The sequence below is a fragment of the Aegilops tauschii genome, unplaced genomic scaffold (assembly GCF_002575655.3).
Source record: "Aegilops tauschii subsp. strangulata cultivar AL8/78 unplaced genomic scaffold, Aet v6.0 ptg000192l_obj, whole genome shotgun sequence".
Taxonomy (NCBI): domain Eukaryota; kingdom Viridiplantae; phylum Streptophyta; class Magnoliopsida; order Poales; family Poaceae; genus Aegilops; species Aegilops tauschii.
The window spans coordinates 2124-27819 of NW_027332504.1; the positions used below are offsets into that span (position 1 = coordinate 2124).

The following is a 25696-nucleotide window of genomic DNA, read 5'->3' on the forward strand; positions in this document are numbered from 1 at the left end:
TGAAAGGCATCGGTCACCTTAAAAACCCCAAAAGTAGGAAGTCTAGCGTGCTTCTTTAGTGCTGCTCTTCGATCAGATGCTTTCTCATTGAACGAGGCATATTAAAGTGCAAGAAGTTCCAGGTCGAGTCCCGAGAAGGTGATAGTTGATTTTGATCATGAAGTTGGCACTGGACTTTGGAATTGATTCTGGACCCCCACCTGCTCAGGACGCCCCGCCTGCTCAGGACGATCCCATTACGGATTTTCTGGAGGGGGACACGCTTGACCCAGCGCAAAAACGGGAATTCAGAAATATTCTGAATTTCTTGAAGACCAAAAGCAGAACGAACCTTCAAAATGAGCGAATCGTAATAAAAAGATGTTGGGGGGGCGAGGGTAGTAGTTACGAATCCAGGGCAATCAACCACTATCTAAAAACCCAGGTTGGACAACTGCGTGCTGGGGGATTAGCAGGGGATTTTGTCGTAAAGGAATTACGGAAATGGAAAAGGGACTTCAAAGCTCAGAAGAGACGGTCCCACTTCTATCAGGGCCTTCTCGGGGTCTTGAGCAATGTTAATTTGCATTGATTGCAAACAGGGTGCGGGATTCTCTGACGCAAACAAAGAAATGGTCCCGGAGAAAGGAATCAGTCTCTTCAGTCCGGCGCATGCCTCAAATTCATTTTTCCTTTGAATTACTCATTTTTTTGAATTTCGCACCGGAAACTTTTCTAGGAGAAGTTCGAATCCGTTCCGTTCGGATATTGATCGGTCTTGGTTTGACATGGTTTACGCGTTACTGGTTCCCGGAAGAGTCAATTTCTCCATTAGCTAAACCCTTTATTACCCTACCTTTGGACTCGTATTTTGTTTGTACACAATCAACGGAGGCCCCCCCGACATATGTTGCAACGTCTTCAATAGCATGCTCTTACTTCGTCTTTCCCTTAATAAGTCATCAAATTTGGTGCTTTTCGATCCCCAGTTGCTATGGGGAACAAAGGCAGAAATACAATAGAATCCTCCATTTAAGTGGTTCTCGCTTCTCCTTGTTCCTGCTCCTAACTCCTCCCCGGGTAGTTCCCAATGTTTGGCACTTTCCATACTTCGTGGGTGCAACATCAACAAATTCGCTCATGATCAAGTTACAACCTAAGATCTATGACTATATTATGTTAACTGTTCGTATTTTGTTCATTCCATCGGTATGCTCCCAGGTACCTGTAATTGTGATCTGTTTGCCAGAACCAAGGGGTCTTTCTGTGGAAACCTTCACGAGCAATCGTCGTTTTTTGATGGTTTTTCCGCTTTTCACAGCTGCTCTTTCCACACCCCCGGATATCTGGTGCCAAACCGTCGCCCCTTTCCTTATATATTCGATAATCGAGTTTGCTATCTTTGTGGCATTGATTGTACAAGTTCGTGAAGAGGGCTGGACGAGTAGAATGAGGGAAAGCGGCTCGATCGAGAAAAAAGAGGAGTAGACTAGAAAACCTAGAACTTCAAAAGTCACTATCAATGAATTCCCGAGCAATTCTAAACCAACATATGCTCCGTATAGACGGAATCTAAGATAAGAACCTAACAGAAGTTTCGCGACTCCTTCATGGAATATAGGTCTTAGTATATAAATAATGTCAGTTCGAACCTGACGAGTCGTTATCATCTGTTGCCCTAACTGAGTCCATTAGCTCTTGTTGCCCTTCTATGGTGGGGATCCATAGAGAGTTCGTTTTATGAAATATCTGATAAAGTAAAAAAAAAGAGAGACAGGTGGTTGCAACAATCACAAACCATAGAAAAAAATGCATATCCCGTGTGTGCTCTAGTTTCGGGTTCTCCTAGACCACCATTATGAACCAAAAACAACCATACCTAGTGAAGGGGAGCTCTTCGCAGCTGTCAGTGGAAAGATGGAAATTGGTTCTAAAAGAGCCGAGCTAGGGATAAGAGATATGGTTGGTTGGCAGAATGGAAGGAATGCTATTCTAACGGGAACCGGGAAAAGAATGGTTCCCAATACAGGGCCCGAAGAAGAGAGACGAAAGGAAGTAGTGAAAGAAGAAATAAAGTACGCGGATCAAAGTGAAAAATCACATAGCTACTAAGTCAAAACGTCCAATGAGAATGGAGATCAAGAGGGACATGAAATCCATTAGCAGCTCTATCAGTTATTTCATTATTAGCATTCCTTAACCAATAGAAAAAGAAAGAGATCACAAGCGTTATCAGTCTCCAGACGCATCTATCTATAAAAAGGAGTAGGGCACCTGATATGAGATACATACTGGAGTCAAGGATTGAGACCACTAGTGAGAAGGCCAATAAATCGTTTTTTTGTATCGGAAGGGAAAGAAGGACCATCCATTGGCAAGCACTAAAGGTAGGAATCTAGTGGCTGCTGCATCAAGCTCCATCCATGATTTTACACTCTAGAGGAGAGAACTGCTGTGAGCCAGCTTTGTAGCGACCTTTCTTATGCGGAAGCAAAACCTGTATTTCTATACGAGTTTCCTTCAGTTGCTTAGGGTGAGCAAGCCCATAATATTCCATTTATATTCTGTCTCCCTTTTCTGTTGGAGTTACATAGGAGTGGTCCATAGGGGGGGCACTAGTTACTGGTTGGGAACCATCGGTCCATAGGCGCGCGAATAGGGGTCCATCCAGTTTATTCTTTTGGGGTTGTGTGTGGGACTTTCCTCTTGATGTGGAAAAATAGGCTCTTAGGGCATATGCTGCCTTTACCGGAAAAAGAAAGTCAACGGACTTCATGGACGAGGAGGTGGAGGATGAATGGTATGGCTTGCTCACTTGCTTAAAAACTTATTTTCAAAAATAAGGAGACAGAATATAAATCTCCGAATGGAGAAAAGCATATTCTAGTATTTGCCCATAAGCTTATTCAAAATAGGAGTGCTACATAAGCATATGCTAAAGGGGGAGGAATCCATTTATTATTTATTTCTTAGCCTGGGCCCAACTATGTACAGAAATCTATCTATTATTGCCTGCATCGACAGCAAAGTAAACTCTCGCTGATGATAGAAGAACAACTCTTAGGGCAGTTGCAAGGAAACTATGAGCTATTTATTGTTCCTTTCTTAGAAAAAAAAAGATAAAGGATGGCTTATGGTCTATTTTCTTACTTGACTATCCTGCCTGACTTGGCCAATAAAAGATACCTAGCATGACACATCAGCTACGCCATCTGAGCCTGTCCACTTGCTAGTCAGGAAAAATAACCGCTCCGTTCCGTGGGCTTCTTTCGCAGCTCTCTTCACGCTCGCTTTACGAGTGCAACCAAGTTCAAGAAACTGTTCATGCTAATTCATAGACTATGCTGGTTTCTATCTAAGAGTCCTGTGAGACGCTTCCTTCTCATACACATCTGAAGCAACGTTTGATCATCCGCATTAGAGAGTTTTGCAGGTCCTTGAGAGAACGTTATCCAGTCAGTTATGACTTGACCATGGTCTGAGGTGAAATTGGTCCTGGTCCATAAAACGAAAGGTGCTGGGCAAGCGCAGAGAAGTCGTCTGAAGGGGAGTTCCATAGGAATGTTCAACTTCGATCAACCTTGGTTTGGTCCCATGCCTAAAAAAGAAATAAGGTCAAAAACAAAATAGGGGTGATATAACCCACTGCTCGCCTAAGAATGTACTGACGTAATCCCTACTATGGCTTCCCGAAGGATCCAGCTGCTAAGAGGGTCCGAGCCATAACGGATTGATGTGACCGTAGCGGCGACTGGAATCGATCTGAATGAGGCAGTTATGGGACTTATCTTATATAACAATATATATGGAGGAAGGATTCAAAAAAGGTGGGGGTCAAGGTGTATAATACGAGCTCCACTTTCAGGCAATGAGCTAGCTTAACCCTGATTGCTTAAGGTTTAATACAGTCATGTTGGATCTGCTACTAAGAAAGGAAGAGAAAGACTGATTGCGACAGCTCAACCGGATGAGACATCTCTTATTTACAGAACTGTGCCAACGTGTGCCTACATTGTTTGATTTACCAGTTCCGGGTATTGGATTTTGGAATAGAAAGAATGAAACTAGTACCAGCTTATCGCCAACCGTGCTTTCTACCAACTCCGCCAACCCCAGACGGGAATATTGATTGCGATTTAGCCGCACCTGAGCCCGCAACTGCTGCCTCTACTCCGCCTACTTCTTGTGCCGACTTCGCCAGCCTCGCGGGGTACCGATTTCCTCCTGCTTTGTGTGCGTGCCATTGACTCCTTTAATGGGTCGAAACCTACTTAGTTCTCATTTTTATTTCGTCTATACAAGAAAAGAAGGATTTGTGTTTAGCAAGACAGAGAATTGAATAAGTCAAAATAAAGTCGTGTGTACCCTTTACCGAAAAGCAAATATGACAGATAGGGTACGACATATTGCTTATTCCTGATTGATCTAGTTGACGACAGTTGCCTTGTTGGACCGATTGTGGATTGGAATAGAAGTTTCTTATATACAGATATTCGTGTTTACTGATTTCGCATACTGGGAATGGAACTTGATGTAACCCATTGGAAACTCTCTTTGAGACTCATTATCTGTTATATACGACAGGCTAATTAAGTCCTTCAATTTCAGAAAGGAGTCTTTCCTTACTTCCTTACACAAAACTGTTATGTTGTTATGCTGCTCGTGCAATCAAAACTTAGAATAGAAGAAAAAGAGTTCCCTCGGGACCCATCCTCTTCTCCTTTGCTTGTGTGACTATCATGAGAAGAATTCCATTCCAAGAAGTCAAATAACAAGAAAAAGAAACGAGGTCAAGATCCGTTGTTACCAGTACCGACGAAATGGAGAAAGTGTCCTCCGGGAACGCAATCTACTACATTAGTTGGTGTAGCCAAAGAAGAGGATATCCCCTTTTTTGACCCATTGGTCTTCAGACCAGACCCATACCATAGCTACAAACACTTTTGAGTCGGAGGAGACTGGCCAGATCGCCTTCTTGAGGCTCTCTGGGCTTATCGGACGTCAATCTGTATAGCCACTGGTCCCCTTCTCCTTAGTCGTTGGCATGGACGCCATTCTTCCCAGTGAACTCGACGATTCCTTTTATGCTGAAACTAGGGCTCCCTCTGGACGGGTAGAGCGAGAGGGATAGCAAGGACTTGAAAAGGGAAGGTTTTTTACGGCTAAGATGTTTCAGTTCGCCCCGACATGAAGCTACCACTTCTCTCCTATTGTTTCAAGCTGTTATCTCATTGCCCCCTTTTAGTAGCACCTTTGACCTCTATCGCTCAGAGCACAAATCGTTGTGCTCCTCACTGCTCAAGAGACTTCTTATTTTCTTCTTACCCTTCGAGAAATCGGGGCAGCTGAACTCTTTCTCTTTTGGTAGTGGATTCCCTCTTCAACTACTTGCAAACGAAAAAAAGTGCAATGTTTCCGTTTTTTTCTGGATCGCATTCCTCCAGCTTTTGTTCTTTCTGACGAAAATCACTCTTCTTTACTGGGATTCCAGTACGCGACTATTGCTTTCGCTTTCACCACTCGTAATAATAGTGATCTTATATTTGTATTGCAAAATGGAGAGGGAACTACTCGCTAATGGTAGTAAAACCGCCCTGCTCTTCTTGGTTAGTATGGAGAGAAGTTATCCGAAAGGTTGAAAGATGCCAACGTGAGCTAGCGTCTCGTTATGCTTAATAGCATTCCAATCTTTTAATAATAATCACTACTTGTATCTCTTTTGCTTCGCTTGGTTGATTAGTTTCACTACTTCAAATAAAACAATGAACCTTTTCCTGTGTGGCCAAAGGGACTACGTTCCTAAAGTTCGAATTGATCATTCAATCGATCTAGGAATCATGCATGGCACAAGGTAAAGGATGGAATGAGACATCTGATAAAGAGCCTAGAATGACCTTTCCCGATCTTTTGAAGGGTAAGAATAAGAACTCTGTTGTATCGATGCACTGCTCTCAGGCGAGATTGAACACGAAAAAAGGTGCATCAAGGCGTGAATAAGGAAGAAGTCACCTTTGTCGGTTTTCAAATTGAGGACCAACTGTGCTCCGAAAGTGAGAGAAGAGATCTCAAAAGACCGACACCCACATCAAGAGAAACAGACGAAGCAGCTCAAGCAGAGCTAGAAACGGAAGCCGAAGCAGCATCTTCTTCCTTTTTCCATACAGAGAAAGGTGCCTTCGCTTAGATTTTTTTCTGTTGATCAGAATTCCTTAGAAGAAATTGGAAGAAAACCGTAGCGAAACGGTTGAACCTTAGCGAAGTATTTTGGGTTCATTACAACCTTCTCCTATTCAGAATCGGAGAATAGGAACGAAGTAGCTCGCCTAAAGAGGAACTACAATTCTTCTTTACTTCGATCAAGAAACTAGATTCTCAATAGAGTTGCTTACTACGAAAAGAAAGATGCCCCACCTTTAGTGATTAGATGGATCACTAGCCCTTACTCTCAGTCACTGATTCAAGAACGAATACCGAGACAGAAAAAACCCTTGCTGGTCTACTGCTTGATGGCTTTACATCGCTAAAGAATCCGTAATGGACAGCAAGAACTCTGAATCAAGAAAAGTACCAAATCGATTGGAAATGTACGCTCCTGTGGGAGTCGAACCCACCGCATAGGTGCCTTGTTCTACCGAGAGATGAACTAAGGAGCGGCAACCCCTACATCAGTTCTTTGTACCGCCCAGAAGGGCACGAGAGAAAAAACAAAACCAATAAAAGATCAGACGAGACGGAATTGGTAACGTGAACGTCTTTTCGTCTTCTTGCCTTAGTTTCATATAACTCAACCTCGCTTTCCAAAAAAGAAGTACTGATTGAGATTTCCCTTTTATGATGGCTATCCCGTTTCTATTACTTACTGAATTTCTTGTCTACTGGCTGGAAACTTGAAAGGCTTACCACGGGATCGAAGGCAGAAGAACTTTTAGGATTGGCTAGAGGGGAACTACTCCCCCAATCCCATTTTTTCACGGGAACCCGATGTTATTAGATTCTATTCATTCATTCTGAATCTTTTATCATATCGCTTATTACGGCTATCTTTAGAATTTCATTGACTATATATGTTTCTTTCCATATGAGCTATTCCCTTTGCTTTCAATCTGTCTTGTGCCACTCCAGCTTTCACTCAAGCCATTCTTTGCCTGTCGACCCTCACTCTTCCTCTTGCTTCCTTAGGAAAGAGCATAAAGAAGGCACCGAAAACAGGTGGGAAAGGAAAGGTATACTTTTCACAGCCGACAAGCGGCGCATTTAAGCCCTAAAGAACTAGCTTCCTGGAAAAAACTCACTCGATCACCGGCTTTCAGGGGATTCCCCCACTTAAGAATAAAGGGGCATAGACTACGAAAGGGCTACGTTCACTTGATGAACGGTAAAAGGTATTCTATTACATAACGAGAGCATACGAGCGGAATACGATACTATCGAGCTTTCCGAAAGTGTGAGCTGAAATTCCAGGGTAATCGCACCCTTGACTCTATCACAAGCTATTGGAATTGGCTGGAACTTTCTATACCAAAAAGGGATATATAGGGGTTTGTTTTATTGATGCAATAGAGATCTTTCATAGATGGATCCCGATATGATCTTATTGATACGAGAATTAGAATCAAATAAAAGTGTTTTCTGATGCATGCACTCTTTTCTTTAGGTTAATCAGCCCTTACTTGCATTGATTTAAAGGTCCTATTTCCCATTCCTTGCGGACTTGGTAATCTAACAACCCTTCAGGGGAGAGGATTATAGGACACCATAGCTTATCTGCCTTGATTTCCGAAACCAGAACTACCTCGGCCTTCCCTCAACTGATTGACCTAGCCGACCTATAACTTATGCTGTGTATAGATTGACAAATTGCTGGGTCTACCCTCAGGGCGCCCTATAACTTATGCTGGGTGCCAGGGAAGAAAAGAAAGGGAAAGCGGTCTTCTTCAAGCCGAAGGGGAGCCCGGATAATTGAATGAAGGTTGGGACAGAACTCCAAAATAACAGATCCTTTCCTACTAGTTTGCTGTTCCGGTTGGGAAAGCAAGAAATGGGATAATCATTTCCAGTCAATTTCTCCTAGTTTTCCTTCTGGAATTCCAGTCAGAAAATCAATGAAATAGGATTTGGATCAGAAAATCAGGAGAAGAAAAGCAACCGAACCATAGATCCTGCTTTGGCCAACCCTCAATTACCAAGTTCTTACTATCTAACCTAGCTTTTTTCCATCTATCTAACCTTTGTCTATGAAACCTCGAATGCCTCTATACAGTGACGAAAATAGGGTTGTACCTGTAATAACATCTCTTGATACCAGTATTCTAGCTTATGGTTCATGTGGGATTCCTTGCTACTTCCTATAGCTCTTCTTTTGCAGATACATTAGCCACTTTGGCCTCTATGATTTTGATTACCGAGGGACTCTGATACCAGTCTTGGTGCAATCGTCAGGGTCACCCGCCTACAGTTTTCGCCATAGAAACTTTACAAGATGAGGATGGTTATGATCCTAAAAGGTATGATGACATATAGAAATTCCTAAATAGGTAAAGTCACCACCATAAGCTGAGGTGAAAGATCGAGTTGTACTTTTCAAAACTCTGCCCTGTTTATTATCTGTGGTGATAAGTTTTACATAAGATCATTTAACGGGATGCACCTTATCAGGATGCAGATCTAGATCACAAGTAAGCAGTGATGCGCGAGACGGCTCTATCTCTTTTCACAAGTACAGATGGCCATCAAAGATTAGCAAAGCTATACCAAAAATAGGTTCACGTAAGAAAGTGCCTATTAGTTTGCGTAGGAATGCCCGTTTTAGTTTACGGAAGAGTGCACGTAGAATAACAAAAGGGGTTATTCATGTGAAAGCCAGTTTCAACAATACCGAAATCATAACATTAACATTTCTATATTCGAATTTGAGATATATATACCGGACCTGAGTAGTAAGTGTTGACTCATGCGAGTCACTCCTTCTTCGCTTTGACTTCTTGGCTGGCTTGATGCTCAGTCTGGCCAATGGGATGACCCCCTTTTCTCTACTTTGTTTAGCTTTGCGAATGAGAAAGGTTCTTTTAGGCGACTTCGAACCCCATATTCATACCACTTTCCCACCTATGTATTATTTTTAAAAAGAAAACCGTAGGAATCTCTCCGAGGGTAGTAGGTCGGGGGAGCACCTTCCCTTTGCCTTATGGGACCCTCGATCATACTCTTTTCTGATAGCCAGAAAGGAATGACCTAACTTACCACTGAGTAGGCGCCCTTTTTCTTTTCCTTCTAAACTAGCTGCTCTCGCTCTACCAGTTCGTACTGAACTTTCAGTTTCATTTATTTCATTTATAGGCGGGCTTGATTTTTCGATTTGCATTATCCGTTGGATCCAAATCCATATCATAATCAAGTAGATAATGCGATGACTGCCTATCTCTTTCGAGAAGGAGTCCTTTTTCCGATACTTACTATTGGGGTAGGATAAAATAGCTGGAATCTTTCCATTCGTATACGTTATGAGCTCCTGCTTAAGGTTCTGGGCTACGAATTCCTTCCTTGGTCCCTTCCTTCGCTAGAAAAATTCCTAAACCTACCATCGAGAAAGCTGGAAATCCTACCGGTGATGCGGTAACATTTTGAAATGAACCATTTCGATGATACATCATTTCAGGAATTTCCTTTCACAAACGCTCTATTAATAAAGTATTCCGTTCCCATTGCTAAGGGGCTTTGAACACCTCGGGTGCGCGGTTACTCTCGGATGGTTCACGGCAATTCCAGGTAGTTTCTACTAATAGCTCATTTTCCTGTATCGATAAGAGAAATGGCATCATGTCTTCTTCCGTAGCCTGAACTATCCAACTGGACTCCGGCTATGCGGATTGCTTTCTTCATTTCAGTTGGGTAATTCGACCGTCCACCTTCCATACAACTTGAGTTGGCTTTGATCGATTGCTTGGTGTCACGCTATTTACTACTACGGTTAGCGAAATTCGTTTATGACACCGATTCATTTCTAGTTGATCCATTTTGTAAGGTCGTTCAGAAGCAAAGGCCTACTACTCTACTAGTCAAGTAAGCTGGTCAAGTCAAAAGAAGGTTCCTGACTATCTAGTAAATGAGTGCACGAAGAAAGGGAATGGCATGTTCACAAACTGGTACTTTTCTCCCGGTAGGTATGTTTTACAATAGGCATGTGCCATGAAGCAAGAAAAGGAAACATGTAGATAATGTTCTAACGTGCCGCTATTTACGACGAGTGGATCATCCCTATACTTAACTCACCCCTGTGCTATAAAAGAGAGTAGGTGGAAACATTAACGTATCTTTTCGCTCCCTTCCTTTCCTTGACGTATATGAGCGTAGCGATAGCGGTATCTTTTGATAGAAGCCCACATGCCCACTCTTCTATCCCACCTATCCACATACGGTATCGGTGGCCTCGTTATCACTTTATGAACACTACACTACAAAGTCAATGTTTTCTCATCTTCCATATGATAGGTGTGATTATGGAAATTGATAGATTGTTTCTTATTGTTTTCTTTATTGGAAATACTTCAAACAATAACATTTGTGGTGTATACAGTAGTCAACCGAGCTGATATCTTTAGCAAACACCGCGATAATGTAATCTATTTCATTATTAGGTCCATCATCTTCGAGTTTATTGCCTACTAATTTAGCATAGTTCTAATAACATTTATTGAGGAGATTGATCTTTCTATGGAACATGGGCAGCATATCATTCCTAGATTCTGGATCTTTGATACAATATTCCACACATGTTTTGACCAAAGTAGGGTTCATTAATAATGAAGTTTAGGGGGTCATATTTTCCATAGCTTTTTCTTAACTTCCTCGCTAAGACTAGTATTGTTTAACTCAGCTTTTCTTTCATAGCTCAAAATTGATCTTTTATAATAAAGAAAGGGGCAATAGTTAGGACGCATATGCGCCTAGCTTTTTGTCTCTTTTACCGCAGGAAGTTCTCCAAAAGTATGAAAGGCCGGAGGGCTTTGTACCAACCATTCTAGTGTGGTTGGATTCTGTTCAACAGCCCAAGGACTTTCCGCATTCAGTTCTAGCTATTTCCGCACCCCCTAATCGACCAGAACAACAAATAGGTTATCTTTTATGCTTATCGAAATATCGAGTGAGAATCTCCTTCATTCTTTGAGGATCCTCCAAATTAAATTGAAGATCAATAAGGTCTCTAAGTGATTCGGGGTCCTTTCCCTCGCATCTCATGATTTGGTTTATCCTTTTTGATAAATCACGGTGGTAGGCATCTGGCCCCAGAGCTCTCATAGGGGCGCTTTGCTTAAAGTGTGTGAGCAACTTAGCACCGAAAAGCTCATTTTTATCAAAAAGTTCGATAACCGCCTTTCGAGCGTCATCGTCGGATGATGGATACTTCTGTCGTACCTCTTCATAGGTATTTTCCCTTTTGAGGGTTTCCAAATCACACAAGTTCACCCCAAAAGCTTGGTCCCGCCTTGCATCTGTTTCAGCTAGTGAACAAGACTGGCTTTTGGAAGGTTTCCCTCCATCTGCCGGATCCCGGAGAGGGCCTGTGGTGGCCTCTTGCCCGACTTGGCCGCTATTTTGTGATTTGGTGAGAAAAATGTATGCCGCCTTGGAGGTTCCCTCCTCCGAGCGGGCAGGACTTTCCAGCCCCCCTGTGCCCACGGTCCCACATCGCTCCTGCCCCCAGAGGGCCGGTACCATTTCTTCAATCAGCGTGGCACCATATAGCAAAACATATTGTAAAAGTGACAGAATCACTTCAAGTAGTGCTTGCCTAACCTGATCTGTCACGATCAAGGAGGGATCTACTACTAAAGCAGCTATCACAATGATAGCTAAGAAAAGCCCCCCCCATTGATAAAAACCAGAATCTGATGATAGATCAAGTCTTACTGAAATTGGATTTCCTTTTCGTGCCATATGCCAATGTAATAGGAATTTACTTTCCCCCTTTCTGCCCTTTCCTCTATTTGTTCGATAGCCTCTTCGTTTTATTCTAATTCTAAACCCATTGTCGTCCACAGTTTCCTTGTCGACGCGAAGGGGCCAGCAGCCCCCAAACCAAAGTCTGAGATCAGAACTCATACCGCGGTTGTGGCTTGAAGGCCGCATGCAAGTTCTTCAATATTTAGAGAGTATGTGTTAGTACGAGATCGCGCTATCAACTTATTTCATCTTTCTCGATGATTAGGACAAAATTGTATCCCTTAGGAACCGTACATGCACCTTTGTTTGGATGCCGATCTAATATTGTTACAATACGAAATACTTGAAGGCCACACGCAATTGACTCACCTACATTTTATGCTCCCACCCTTTTGTAGAAAAAGCCATCCAGGGAAGATATGGCTTAAACTATCTTTTTCATTCAGTTTTCTTTTTATATGCCATTTATAGTGAACTCCAAATTGGTTCGTTCCATAGAGATAATACTTGGAAAAGGAAGCTCTGCTAAAAGCAAAATCGCGAATAAGTTCAAACATCAAAGGTACCTGTCTACATCTACCTACCCGAAGCTACTAAAACATCATCAAGACTTGAAAGCGAGGAGATACCAAGCAATGTGACATGTCGATACACACAAGAAAGCGCCATCCATCCCTCGAACTGAGTGAGGTGACACCTTTTTGACTATTTCGATGTAGTGAGATTGCGATTGAACAAACAAGAGGGTCTGGGAAAGTCTGCTGTGGCTTGTTCGAATAGCAACCTATACTATCATTCTGTTCTTAAAATAAAGTGAACATCGACGCCCCAATGTCTATCGAAGCCTTGAATAACCCGAAGCATTGGCAAGATTCACCCTAAGAATAAATAAGAAGATTCCTCGTATCTTCGGTGGATAGACAGGGCGCAAACCACCCCTATTGCTGTTGACTTCTCCGCCCGAGGTAACATAATGTAATGCCCGAGAACCCACCTGTCCGCCTTAAGCTCAGAATAATGCAGAAGCAAAGGACGAGCCTATCGATGAGGATGAACACCATACTTGTTTCCTCTGGCTGACTGGCACTTGAGCCTTCTTCTTCTATTAGCTTCTTTTTATCGAAAGAAGCCTCTAATGGCGCCTTAGCCTATGTTGAGACTGGCCTGCCTGCGTGGAATCTAAAAAAACAATGAAATCCATTCACACAAGCTGGACCATTGCCTTCGGCAACGCCCTAATTCCTTTCCTATCTTTCTTCTTTTTCTCAAGGACCTGTAAGAAGAAGCAAATCCCTTTCTTGAATGGCCGAGGAAGAGGCGGCACTGAACAGAACAAGATCCCCCTCTACCTATCCTTGGGGCTGTGCGCATTCTTAAACTTGAGCTGGGTAGGACTCAGGAGAAGGGTGCCTCGGGAGATAAGTAGTTCCTCACCTAAAGCCCTCGTAGAGTCTAAGTAGTGGACCAGAAATATGACATCCTTCCCGCTGTACTAGATTTTATCTGGTTAAAGCCAGGTGTGCACATTATATTCATTATAGAAGATATAGAAGATACTGCCATGCCAGCTGTTTCTTATTGGTAAGCTTGCTTTTCGTCGAATGTCTCTAAAGAGAGAAGATTGGCTCGAACGTAAACTACTGATTGCTCTATCCAACCAGCACATACCGTTTGCTATGATATTGTTTTGCTCATATTGTTTTATTGCCCGGGCATTGCTGCGGAAGAGTGAAATGAAAAACTCTTCTTGAAGAAGAGGACTCTTCTGCTTGATCTTTTGATACGGTGAGGGAACAGGTTTGATGCGTTCTTTGAGCAAATGGGGAAACAAACTGCTGATACAGAAATCTTTCACTTTGACTGCCGAAGGCACAAGAGAGACTATAGCTAGGAAGGATAAGCAAAGGAATCCAGATTCAATCGATTGTTTGAAGCCAAGGTCTCGAGCTAGTCCATCTTTCTATACGAATTTCTTTAAAGAATACTTCTCTTATGATCTACTACGAGAGTGTCAAGCGGCGATGGAAGTTGAGTAACTGTCTTGGAAATAGGTAAGTCGGGCACATATTCTAGTTCCGATTCTAGGCTATCTATAGAAGAATGGAGTGTTATAAATTCTACTATTTAAGCTGTTGGTGCAGAGGTAAGCAAGTCAGTCTCGGGTGGGAAGTCAGCACTATCAACTCAGGCGGGTCTTCAGTCCAAAGAAAAAGAAAGCGGTGGTCTGTACTTGAAAATAGGACTCTACTTTTTGATTGAAATAGGACTGTACTAGCATCTGCAAAAGGCAAAGCATGACCTATCGTGTAGTACTTCGGGTGTCGATCCACAGGGAAAAAATGGGAGAACTGGTTGGTTTGCACAAGTTCAAATATCTTGGCCTAACCTAATTTGTAGAAACCTGCGGCCTAAATTAAAGACTAATTCTAAACTAAAGAAAATAGAAATCGCCTAAGGCGCGTGCGGCCAAGGTCTTCCATAGGAGCTCGAAGGAAGAGGTTCTGAATAACTATACAATTTATAAGATGCAGTGGATTAGCTAGACATTGAAAAGCTGCCACTCTGAGGGAATTTGTTTGCATAAGCTACAGGTGCTATAAAGCAATCATGTACTGAGTACAAAGCTATTCCATTATAGTGAGCAGTATCAAATACGTAACAAGCAATAGAAGCATCCTGGCAGGTGTATAGAACTAGCAAAGTGGTTTAGGAAAGGGCATATGAATAGGCAGTTTGGCAAGTGAGTAGTTTAGGTCCTTTAGACCAAAGAAAAGGCCGGGAGCATTTAGGTAGGCCTATCACTCAACCGGCGGCAGCCGATCGACTTATACTAACCGCGTTGGCAGAGCTACTCAATGACTCATTAGATCCACGAATTTCCCCATCTGCGCAGGGCTTCCGCAAGGTTCTCGGCCCTTCTTCCGTGCATTAACTCAATGGCCGTCTATGGATTATATGGTTCAGGTGGACGTGGTCAAGTGTTTCGATAGCATAGACCATCGGTTACTACTTGAACATTTGTCTAAGCTCTTAGGTACAGATAACGCTCCTCTCATTGACCTCATCAATTGCTTTCTCAAGACACCGATACTTTCTAAGAAAGGGAATGACTACTCAAACAGTGAAGTCGGCCTTCCACAAGGATCACCGATCTCGCCTGTTTTGATTCAATCATTCCTGCATCAACTCGACTTGCAATTCGATGCTATGGCCCAAGAGGAGAATGGGGATTCTACCAAGTACGTCTATTTCGCTCGCTACGCAGACGATATACTATTCGGCATTCCTATCGTAGGTGTTGGCGTCATGTCTAAAGTCTTCTTTCGAAGGCTGCAAGAAGTTCTTGACCGTATGTCCAGTAAGCTACGCTTGAAATTAACGTCTATTGTACTGCAACGATGGAGGGCTCCCGCAGTCGAGGAGGGCAAAGATAGGTTTGCAAACCAGATTATTGGCTGTTACATTCAGACACATGAAATGCTAGATGTTATATGCAGCAAGGTCAAAACTGGGCTTTTATTTGTCCCTATAGAAAGATTATTCACCAAGCGCCAGGAAAGCTTTAGCTTTGCCATAGAGTGACAGTCGGGGGGGAGCAGGAGAGAGGGAAAGAGGCAAATGAGAAAGAAGAAGGAGCAGGGTCGAGTGAAAGAATTGGTACATTGGGTTCCCCCCACCGAGCGGAGCCAAAGGAAAGACAAGGGTTGAGGTAATCGCTATGAGTGTTCAGGCTATTCCGCTTATGCTCGCGGATGCGGATAAGAAGCTATCAAAAGGGGATGATAGCAGCCACCCATATGGGCAGCTAGAAAGAGAACGAGGAAATGTGAATCACGATCCTTATTCGGTAGAGGAGTCGGGGGACATTGGTTCGAATCCAATTCGTGAATATCAGAAAGCATTGTTTCTCATTGAACTATATACGATACGCGCGCACGAGGAAGGGAGAAATTGATTGCGTTGCAGTCATTTTCCATCAGATTCTTACGGATGTAGTGCAAAGTAAATGTTTCAGTCAAAAGTAAGCTGCCGACTATGATGAATGCCAGCCCGATCTGTAGCTGATCTTTGATCCCGAGCTTGAGCTTCTCTTTGATGTCGGGTGAATTGAATTTCATATATGGAGAAATGTGTCGCTAGTCCAAGTCCGCTATAGAATTGTTTGTCTATCACTTCGGCAACGAAGGTCATTTCTTTAGAAGATCGATACTGGTAGTTGCTTGCGGTGTCTGAACAAGTTTCGAAAAAACTACTGTGTCTGCATTTTCCTAAAGATTGCTGTGAGGCTGATAGTGATATCTTTCCAATAACTGACTCAGCAGGTTCAATTGAGGTATCATTCGATTGATATTTCGAACCGTGTAGTGGTTAGGATCCTCTTATTGCCGTCAAGGGCTATTTTGGTCGATTCCAGCCAGAGAGTTATGAATAGAAATAGCAGACCTGATTCGAGACAACAGGAAGTTCCCGTTTGCAGATCTACATTTCTCAGGTTCAGGCTATTCGTGGAGTCGATCACCACCACTTGAGATAGACGATCAACTTCATTAAAGAAGCAGTCATCTCTATACAGGAAGCAGCATGTTTTCTATGGTCCTATGAAAAGGTTCCAGTGGGTTTCTCTTGCTGAATGGTGGTAAAACACCAGCTTTCATTCCTCACTGCAAGCTACTCCTTTTGCTGCTTTTTCTCACTCTTTGCCTGGGCCAACGATAGATTAGTCTCTGGGTCGGTCAAGTGATAAATTGGCGAGATTAGTTAAGGAAACTGGGACTTCTGATTGTTCGCGAGGGATGGCTGAATAACCTACTTTGCTTTCCATTTAGGGTAATAGGATGCCACTACTTGACCTTGCTTGCCCAGACACAAGATAACCTATAGTTTGGGTACTGCCCTTCGTGGTGCTTGCTTTCCTATAATCTGTAAAGCTTTAGCTTTCAGAGAAGAGATTTCAGTATCCGATTGCTTTTCTGACTGGAATTCTCTAGTTCACTTCACTTCTACGCAATGTCATTTCTTGATTCAAAGTACTTATTTTCTGATTGGAATTTCGATCTCTTGGCAACAGGTTTCGCTTCTGCTGAGGACAAATTGAACAAGCTACTTCTCAAACCAAGTCCGGGTGGGCTTTTGAATTCAGAGAAGGGAATTCCAGTTCTGATTCTAGTCTCTGTGCTCTGTTCAGTTCAGTTCAAGATGGGAAAGTATTGCTTGTTTCCTAGAATCCTAAAAGGGGTGCTTGTTTTCCTCGTCCGGGCTCTCCTCTCCCCTTTCTGTCCCAACCTTCATTCCTGCTTTTCCGCCAATTCACTAATTTCAATAGTTCAGATCCAGCACTTATATCCCTTTTATATATATATAGAATCAGGTATCTGCTTTCCATGGTTCCTGATTTCGGTATCTGAATCTTCCTGAATTCAAGTAGAGAATACCAGGGCTTTCTTCTTCTTTGATTTTCCTTGTCGGGTAAGTTCCGACCCGCACGAAAGGCGTAACGATCTGGGCACTGTCTCGGAGAGAGGCTCGGTGAAATAGACATGTCTGTGAAGATGCGGACTACCTGCACCTGGACAGAAAGACCCTATGAAGCTTTACTGTTCCCTGGGATTGGCTTTGGGCCTTTCCTGCGCAGCTTAGGTGGAAGGCGAAGAAGGCCCCCTTCCGGGGGGGCCCGAGCCATCAGTGAGATACCACTCTGGAAGAGCTCGGATTCTAACCTTGTGTCAGACCCGCGGGCCAAGGGACAGTCTCAGGTAGACAGTTTCTATGGGGCGTAGGCCTCCCAAAAGGTAACGGAGGCGTGCAAAGGTTTCCTCGGGCCAGACGGACATTGGTCCTCGAGTGCAAAGGCAGAAGGGAGCTTGACTGCAAGACTCACCCGTCGAGCAGAGACGAAAGTCGGCCTTAGTGATCCGACGGTGCATATTATCATATAGAAAGAAGCGAAGCGTAGCGATTCGTACTACCGGAAAAGTGTCGCTAACCGCTAGGCAATAGAGTCAGCTTACGGGGTGGGGCGCAAGCAAGCGTAGCGAATCACATAGAGTTGCCCCTACCTGCCAGCGCGCAGATAGATAGGGCGGGCGAGCGCAGGGATGGATGTCTGAGCGGTTGAAAGAGTCGGTCTTGAAAACCGAAGTATTGATAGGAATACCGGGGGTTCGAATCCCTCTCCATCCGCGAGGTCATAAGTTCTCTCTTGCCTTATCTATAGATAAGAACGAATCTCCTCGACTGATATGATGGATGGAATGGGTAGAAGGTTGAGGTTATTGTGTGTTGATTTAGTTAGGACTTTGTCTCCCTTTCGTTATCTTCCGCCCCGGGTGGATGACCTGTGGGAGCTAAGTCGAAGATCTCGGTGTCGTCGTGAGTGGTTGATAAACAACGATTGCAGTTTGATTTAGGGAGTCCCAACCCTGTGAAGCTTAACAGACAAAGAAAACGATAGAGACTTCCGGGTATAGGGTGACGACCTTAATGAATCAAGTATTCAGGTGGCAGAGTTTTTAGCTACATAAGCGCTCAAATTCCTGAATACTTATTGCCCAAAAAATATGATCAACCCCAGGTACATTTATTAGGTTTTGATCTGAGGCTATCCTGGTCTGCAGGACCCAACACAAGTATTCATCCTTTCCAATCTGCAAAAGGTGTTGCCGAAAGCTTACCCTCTTCCACACGGATGCTACAGCCGCTATCACTTTTGCAGGAGGGGAATTACAGAGTTCGCCTCTCGACATCTTGTTTGGTAAGCGGAATTTTGACCCAGGCGCCCTAGTGTTGCCTAACCGTTCGGCCGGAGATGTCGGATGCGAGATCTTTAGCTACTTGTATCAATTTGCCGCAGTGTGCTTAGATACAATGGGCTGGCAGCTGAGGCTTGGCAGGATGGGGGAGTTAATTAAGGTCGAGGGAGCAGGAAAGAGTTTGTTATTCGCTATTGGCTTAGTACGGCCTATACATAATAGGGCCATGACGGTTTTGGCAAGGCCTTGAACTTCATATATCCCTTTTTTACTCAATCCAGAATACCGATAAAGTCAGATTGAATCATTTTGTCGACCTTTCCTTTGGATTTATTATCATAGGTAGTGTTCGAGATCGCCTCTGTGCGGTGAACGCTCGAATGTAGCTAACATCAGTTTTGTCCTCGCGTGGTTGAAGGAGATGCTGCTGCTGGATGGAATGCTTCCGGGGCGCCATGATCCTTCTATCAGGAATAGAATAATCGAGGGCACTGACTGACTGCATCAATCATCGCTCAGTGAGCTATTAATTGCCGCCAATAGCGCTTCGCTTGCATGCAAGGCGGCTAATAAAAGCGCCAGGTAGACGCGCGGAGATGCATTTTGAGTACTGGTGGTACTGGACAAGCTCTAGGGGAATAATCTCTTTCTTATTTCTTTCTTATTTCTTTCCCATGACGACTAGGAACGGGCAAATCAAGAATTTCACTTCGAATTCCGGACCTCAACATCCTGCTGCTCATGGTGTTTCACGATCAGTATTGGAAATGAACGGAGAAGTGGTGGAACGTGCGGAACCACATATTGGATCACTCCAGTGCGGCACGAAGCCGCTGACGCTGAGTAGGCTCCTATGCCGCTAGCACGGTGGAGGTTCCGTAGCGCGTCATGAGCACCGGGCAAAGGGACGGTTGAGCAACTCAAGCGAACCGCCCTACCTGACTTTGGATAAAGATAGAAGGGAGAAGGTTGTGAAGGTGGCCTCGTTATCCACACATCTGGTCGGAGGACCGACCTGGGTTTTCACGAGCGTAGGCGGGTCCTGGAGTGCCCGTCAAGGGCGCTAGCGCATACCCCGGGGTGATCATCACCACCTGCACCTCACATCTCGGCACAGTGGAACGTGTAACCCGCCTGCTGTCCAAGTCAACCACTGAATTTCCTGTAATTCATAGCGCCTAACAGAACGTAGCAGCAAGGGACAACCCACCCATACAGACAGCCTGCGGGGAGGATGGCACTACTGGCAAAGACCGTCTGGCGAAAACGCCGCAGGCGCGAAGCGTGGTGGGCCTGCGCCGGGGGAGCATAGGGAGGAAAGGGAGCCCGGACGGTGGAAGAGCCAGGGGAAGCCGGGTCATTTGACGGAAATGGAAGGTCCGAGCGGCTCATTCATTCTTGAAAAAAGAGGGGGGGAGCGAGCCAATGTATCAATGAATAGATACAGTCAACGGTATTAAGACAGCGCTGCCTACACGCGAATTAGCTTCCGAGGTCGAGCAGTCTCAATTTCACTACAGGATTTGCGAATGAATGCTGGGCTGGGCCACCTCAAATGGCGTGAGCCGCATGCGGGGAGACCCGCACGTACGGTTTTCAGGGGGATCCGGCCGGCCGGCGCCCACCCGACTAGAGGGACTGAGAAATTAATCGAGTACAAAACTTATCTTCAAGCTTTACCTTATTTTGATCGTTTAGAGGGCGATCGCGGAGTCACTGAATGAAGTCCTCCCTCCCTTTCTTTCGGAGGTGCTGACCCGCTGCGAGGCAGATATGACTAAGTGACATATTGAATATGGCGACGACTACAGCATGTCGTAGAAGGAGATAAGAGGTGGAGCCAACGACCCACTAAGACTCACGTATCTACAACTACATTCCCGAGCGGCAGTCAAACGGAGGCGTGAATGCAAGATGCCAGCGGAATGATCGACCGGACAGAGGCTAGGGCAGCTTTCTTCCCACCGCGTCCTTCCTTGTGTGTCGGAGATACAAAGCGAGTGCACCGGAAAAGAAGGGGAACTGAATCGATCTATTCCATGGCGAAGCATCCGAAGCATAACTGCACACTCACACGATCTTTGCCGAGAGATAGGAGCATTCGGTGGAACCGGTGAACTACACTTGCTTCTTGATAGATGTGTGGGACAGAGGGCTCGTGGTACCTGCTGCCCGCCCTTCCTCCGCTTTGATAACCGTGTGAACGGAGAGTGGGCAGAGCAAAAGGGAAGGAGGTCCTCATACGGAGTCGCACACTTGAGCAGTGCGGGAGACTGGAGAATGGGTCGAGTAAACTCCCTTAGGGCCGATTAAATCACAGACGAGGAACTTTTCTTTCTTTTTTTCTTTTTGATTTGAAGGGTATGTTCTCAAAAAAGAAAGGCAGAGGTAAATACTTCGAAGAGGCGGCTCGGTAGGGATGGAATGGTCAATAGTCAAGTCAAGGATGACTTCTTTGTTGGCGAAACGATGGGGGAGAGAAAGCACGCCAGTGATTCTCTGAGCCGGTCTTCATTTCCAACGCCTCGGGAAACAGGTCGAGATAGATGACAGCACCTTTTTATCCTCTTCCTTACCGGGAAGGCGCACTTCTCTTCTTCTTCTGGCCTTCACCTCCTGCCCGGCCCGGAAATAGAACCCAGCCCCCTTTCTGATCCATTCATTTCTGCAAGCAGGCGGGATCCAGAGCTAAGCCCCCCTCCTATTCGAAGCCGGGTGTGGCCTCGCCCTTTTGCTCTTCCTTCGGTTTGGCTCCACGAAGGCGCCGCCTAGACTAGGAGCCCCACTCATATTCAAAAGGCGCCCAGCTTTCAAGACGATGATAATAATTAGTCAACTTTTTCCAATATCATGGAATAGCATGGCCCGGGGCTAAGGTAACTCCAGTGGGAGAGCCGTGTTATGGGTGACCTTATTGCACGGTTCAGAGAGCACTTGTGTATGTGATGCAAGTGAACGTGTACGAAAAAGCTGTCGTAAAGTTTCGTTGTTCGTTCCGTCGTTGACCCTATCTATGTTTCTACGATGGCCCAAGAACACGCTCATTCTTCAGCCGTAGAGAGACTTTTGAATTGTGAGGTACCATTACGAGCTCAATATATAAGAGTGTTATTCTGTGAAATAACTCGAATTTCAAATCATTCACTTGCTTCAACTACTCATGCTATGGATGTGGGAGCATCAACTCCGTTCCTTTGGGCTTTTGAGGAGCGGGAGAAATTGTTGGAATTCTATGAAAGAGTCCCGGGAGCCAGGATGCATGCCAGTTTCATACGACCTGGTGGAGTGGCACAAGATCTGCCTCTTGGCTTATGTCGAGATATTGATTCCTCCACACAACAATTTGCTTCTCGTATCGACGAATTAGAAGAGATGTCAACCGGCAACCGTATCTGGAAACAACGATTAGTGGATATTGGTACTGTCACTGCACAGCAAGCAAAGGATTGGGGATTCAGTGGTGTAATGTTAAGAGGTCGTGCGACATGAAGACATTGATAGCAATATGGGGGAAGTTCCCATCAGGCAACAACGGTTCTGCCTGACCCTACAAAAGCATGCATATGTTGTCAGTGAAGATTTTGTGTGAAGCCTTGGAGACGACGTACCCGGGGCTAGGGTGAGCTGAGGGGGGACAGCGTAAGTGAGCGAATGTGTGTAAGCCCAGTCAAAGATTCCTATTCTAGGCGGGGCGGGCCATCAACCTTCGAATGGTGTTGGTCCTACGGACCGTGAACGGATTCGCCTCTGGCCTCTGGGCACGTCGGAACCGCATGAGTTCACCGGGGTGGAGCACGGTCCGCCAAAATCGGCATAGGTTAGGTGCTATTGATGGAACATGGTAAGCCCATCTTTCTCCATATGAAAGTGCTGCGGGCACATAGAGATGTGGGTAGAGGAAGTCTCAAAAAGCGAAGGCCGAGCTGTAGGTCACGTGACCTGCACCGAAAAGGTGGCTGACTGGGCTTTCTCCTGGATCAAAGCGGATCAGCTCGCCAAATTCGTCGATCGAATCGGGCGCCCCGGAACGTCGAATGAAAGTGGTCTTTCTACAACCCTATTTATATGATTTTTAGGGCCCCTTTCCCCCTATCCCTCCCTTATGTTTAGGAGCGGGATCTGCCCAAGAACGACCTGTGGTGGTACGGAAGGCACGGACTCCGCAAGCGTCCCGCACCCTCTGAGAAAGAAACTCCTCAACCATCACAAGATAAAGAAGTATGACGCTCTGTGTCTGACTCTATTGGTCATAGTTCCTTGCTGTTGCGGCCGGTGCTCGTTTGCGCGCGTGTGAACCACCAGATCATAAGGAAAGATGCCTCTCGGGGCATCTGAGAATGATTCGAGCCGTATGAAGGGAAACTCCCACGTACAGTTTGTTTTGGGGGGGAAGGAGCCCGACAGGGTCCCCCCACTGACTTGGCCCGGGCCTAAGTGAAAGTGCAAAAGTGAAGTGGTGGGCCTACCCATCCCAACCTGGGGTATGCTGGGATTCGCGAAGAGCAGCACCTTACGATGTTCATGACCAATCGGATCTTGACGTACCAGTAGGTACCAGAGGAGATCGCTATGATCGTTACTGTATCCGTATTGAAGAGATGCGACAAAGTGTTCGGATCATTGTGCAATGTCCTAATCAAATGCCTAGTGGCATGATCAAAGCCGATGATCGTAAGCTATGTCCTCCATCACGATCTCGAATGAAACTATCCATGGAATCGTGCGCCGTGTGAAACGTAGATCATCGCCGTTCTTAACCGAGACTCAGGTTAAGCTCCGTCTCGGAACCGCCGTGGGGTTAGGAGTAAAGCATCCCGAGGTTGGCGCATCTCGTTGGGCGTGGAGAAGCATTGGGAACCCCAATATCTTTCTTCGGAGCAGTTTCTTTTCCCGTCCCCTCGCCCCGGCATAGCGCTTCGCTTCCGGTTCTTCGGAGGAATCAACTGACTTCTCCCTTCTTCATTGATCCGGGGGAAAGGGAACCGTCTACCAGTTGGGAAGCTAGACATCAAGGTTGTGGCTTGATGAGGATAACTAAGCTGACACGCCGGAGTTGGCTGCTGGCACAACAGGGTGGTGCCTTACCGCACCGCAGGCGCACGCGCGGTAGCGTTCGTGGTGGTGCTTCAGGATTCCAATGTACTGCGTCCAGGATCAGAACGAGCTTGCCGGCGGACCACTGCCGTCCCATTCTTTAGTGAGCTGGAGCGCTGCCATCTTATCCACGGAAAACGCGTCAAGCTATCGCTTCGGGTCGAAGCACTAAAAGAAAAGGACCGGGAAACGCGGCGGCATAGGAACCACGGGAACCCAGGAGGGAGAAAGACGATGTACGGGATACGGGATCCTCGCAGTAGGCTGGACCAAAATCCAGCCGAGAGAGGGCAGCCTTTAGAAGCAACAGGTTGGGAAACCAAGAGAAGGCTTCGCCTTTTCTTATCTTCTTCCCGGCACAAAAAGAGGGATTAGCATTATTGACCCCATGAGAAAGCACTAACACCTTCCTCATCGGGGCTCCGCGCACTGGGAAAAGGCTTCCGCGACAGGAAACCGGCTACTAGTTAGGAAGTGAACATAAGGTATCAAGAGGTCCCTCACAGTCAGGTGCAATGCAATTGCCCCCTATTAGTCAAGTACCCCTCTTCCTATTTAGTTTAGGGGTTAAGGCGAGAAATGGCTTGATGAACCCTTCCGTTCACCACGCACCGGCCCCATTCACTTGCAACTCGTAGAGGCTGTAAGTAAACAGTGCCCCACTAAATTCAAAGTGACGGTGGGGTTGAAAGACGAGAGTGCCTACCTCCGCGCCGAGAGTGCCCGCCCTTTCTGTCAAGTAGGCTACTTTTTCCGGAACGCAGTCCGGAATAAGCGTTCCTGTGTATATAGATATCTTCGATGCTGTCATTTCGACATGTCCGCTTCAACCCCTCTTTCGCCTCCCAAAAAGCAAAGTTGGCTTGACGAGCGCAGATGAGGAAGCGGGAGCAATAAAACCAAGAATCTCTTTCTTTTCTTTCCAAATACTTTATGAAGTTAAGGGGCAAAGAGAAGCGCTTTCGCTACTGAGAAAGCGAATGGTCAGCGCGAGGGTTCGACGACTTAGCCGAGCGTTAGCGACGCGTCATTCTCATAGCGAGGCGCTTCGAGTTAGCGAAGCGCTGTAGTAGCGTCGGAGACTATGTGCTATAATGCTGAACTAAGGACGTTCCGCCTTATCTATAGAAGCAGTCGACTGAGTTCTGAACGAATGGGATCCTTGGTGGGTAATGGCTCAATCTATAGATGGAAAGCCTTATGATGGGAAACTACCACGTTAGGTTTGGAGAGAGATGGGACCCGTTATAGTTTAGGGGGAGCAGATGCAAGCTTTTTCTTTCCATAGCCGGCCAAATGACTACCGGATCATCGGTCTACTCTACCTCAATTCACCATTTCGAACTTTATACAGAAGGTTTTTCCGTACCAGCTCCTTCTACCTATACCGCAGTTGAAGCACCTAAAGGTGAATTTGGTGTCTTTCTTGTCAGTAATGGGAGTAATCGTCCCTACCGTTGTAAAATAAGAGCACCTGGCTTTGCCCATTCACAAGGACTCGATTCTATGTCCAAACATCACATGCCAGCAGATGTAGTCACCATCATAGGTACTCAAGATATTGTGTTTGGAGAGGTAGATAGATAGGACGTAGTCTTGCTCGATCAGGACCCTAGCTTTATTGCGAGCCAAAACTGCCTGAAAGAAGCAAAATGGAAAAGGATGCAAAATGCAATGGGATTCCTGATCCAATAAGAAATCCCAATTCGGAGTTTGTTTGGATCAAATTCCTATGTTATACTATTCCATTCTCGATGATGAATCGATTTGATAGATCTGATATTGTTATTCCAAATATTGATCCGATTCAGTATCATCAGAATGACAAAAGCTGACATAGTTACTAGTGGTTCGAGGAGAAATCCTTTCAATCATCAACGCCCTTTTCTACTAAAACTGCTATTCGTGATACCGGTCAAATCGACTATTCTCAT

General features: G+C 45.3%; 1 non-coding gene and 1 pseudogene across 1 annotated transcript; one reads left to right on the plus strand and one right to left on the minus strand.

Annotated features, from left to right (window-relative positions):
- Positions 1-11718: 11718 nt before the first annotated feature.
- LOC141028519 (uncharacterized) lies at positions 11719-20910 on the minus strand (annotated as a pseudogene).
- On the plus strand, positions 18013-18099 carry TRNAS-UGA (transfer RNA serine (anticodon UGA)). The gene has a single exon. It is a non-coding gene; the product is annotated as a tRNA-Ser (tRNA).
- Positions 20911-25696: the final 4786 nt, after the last annotated feature.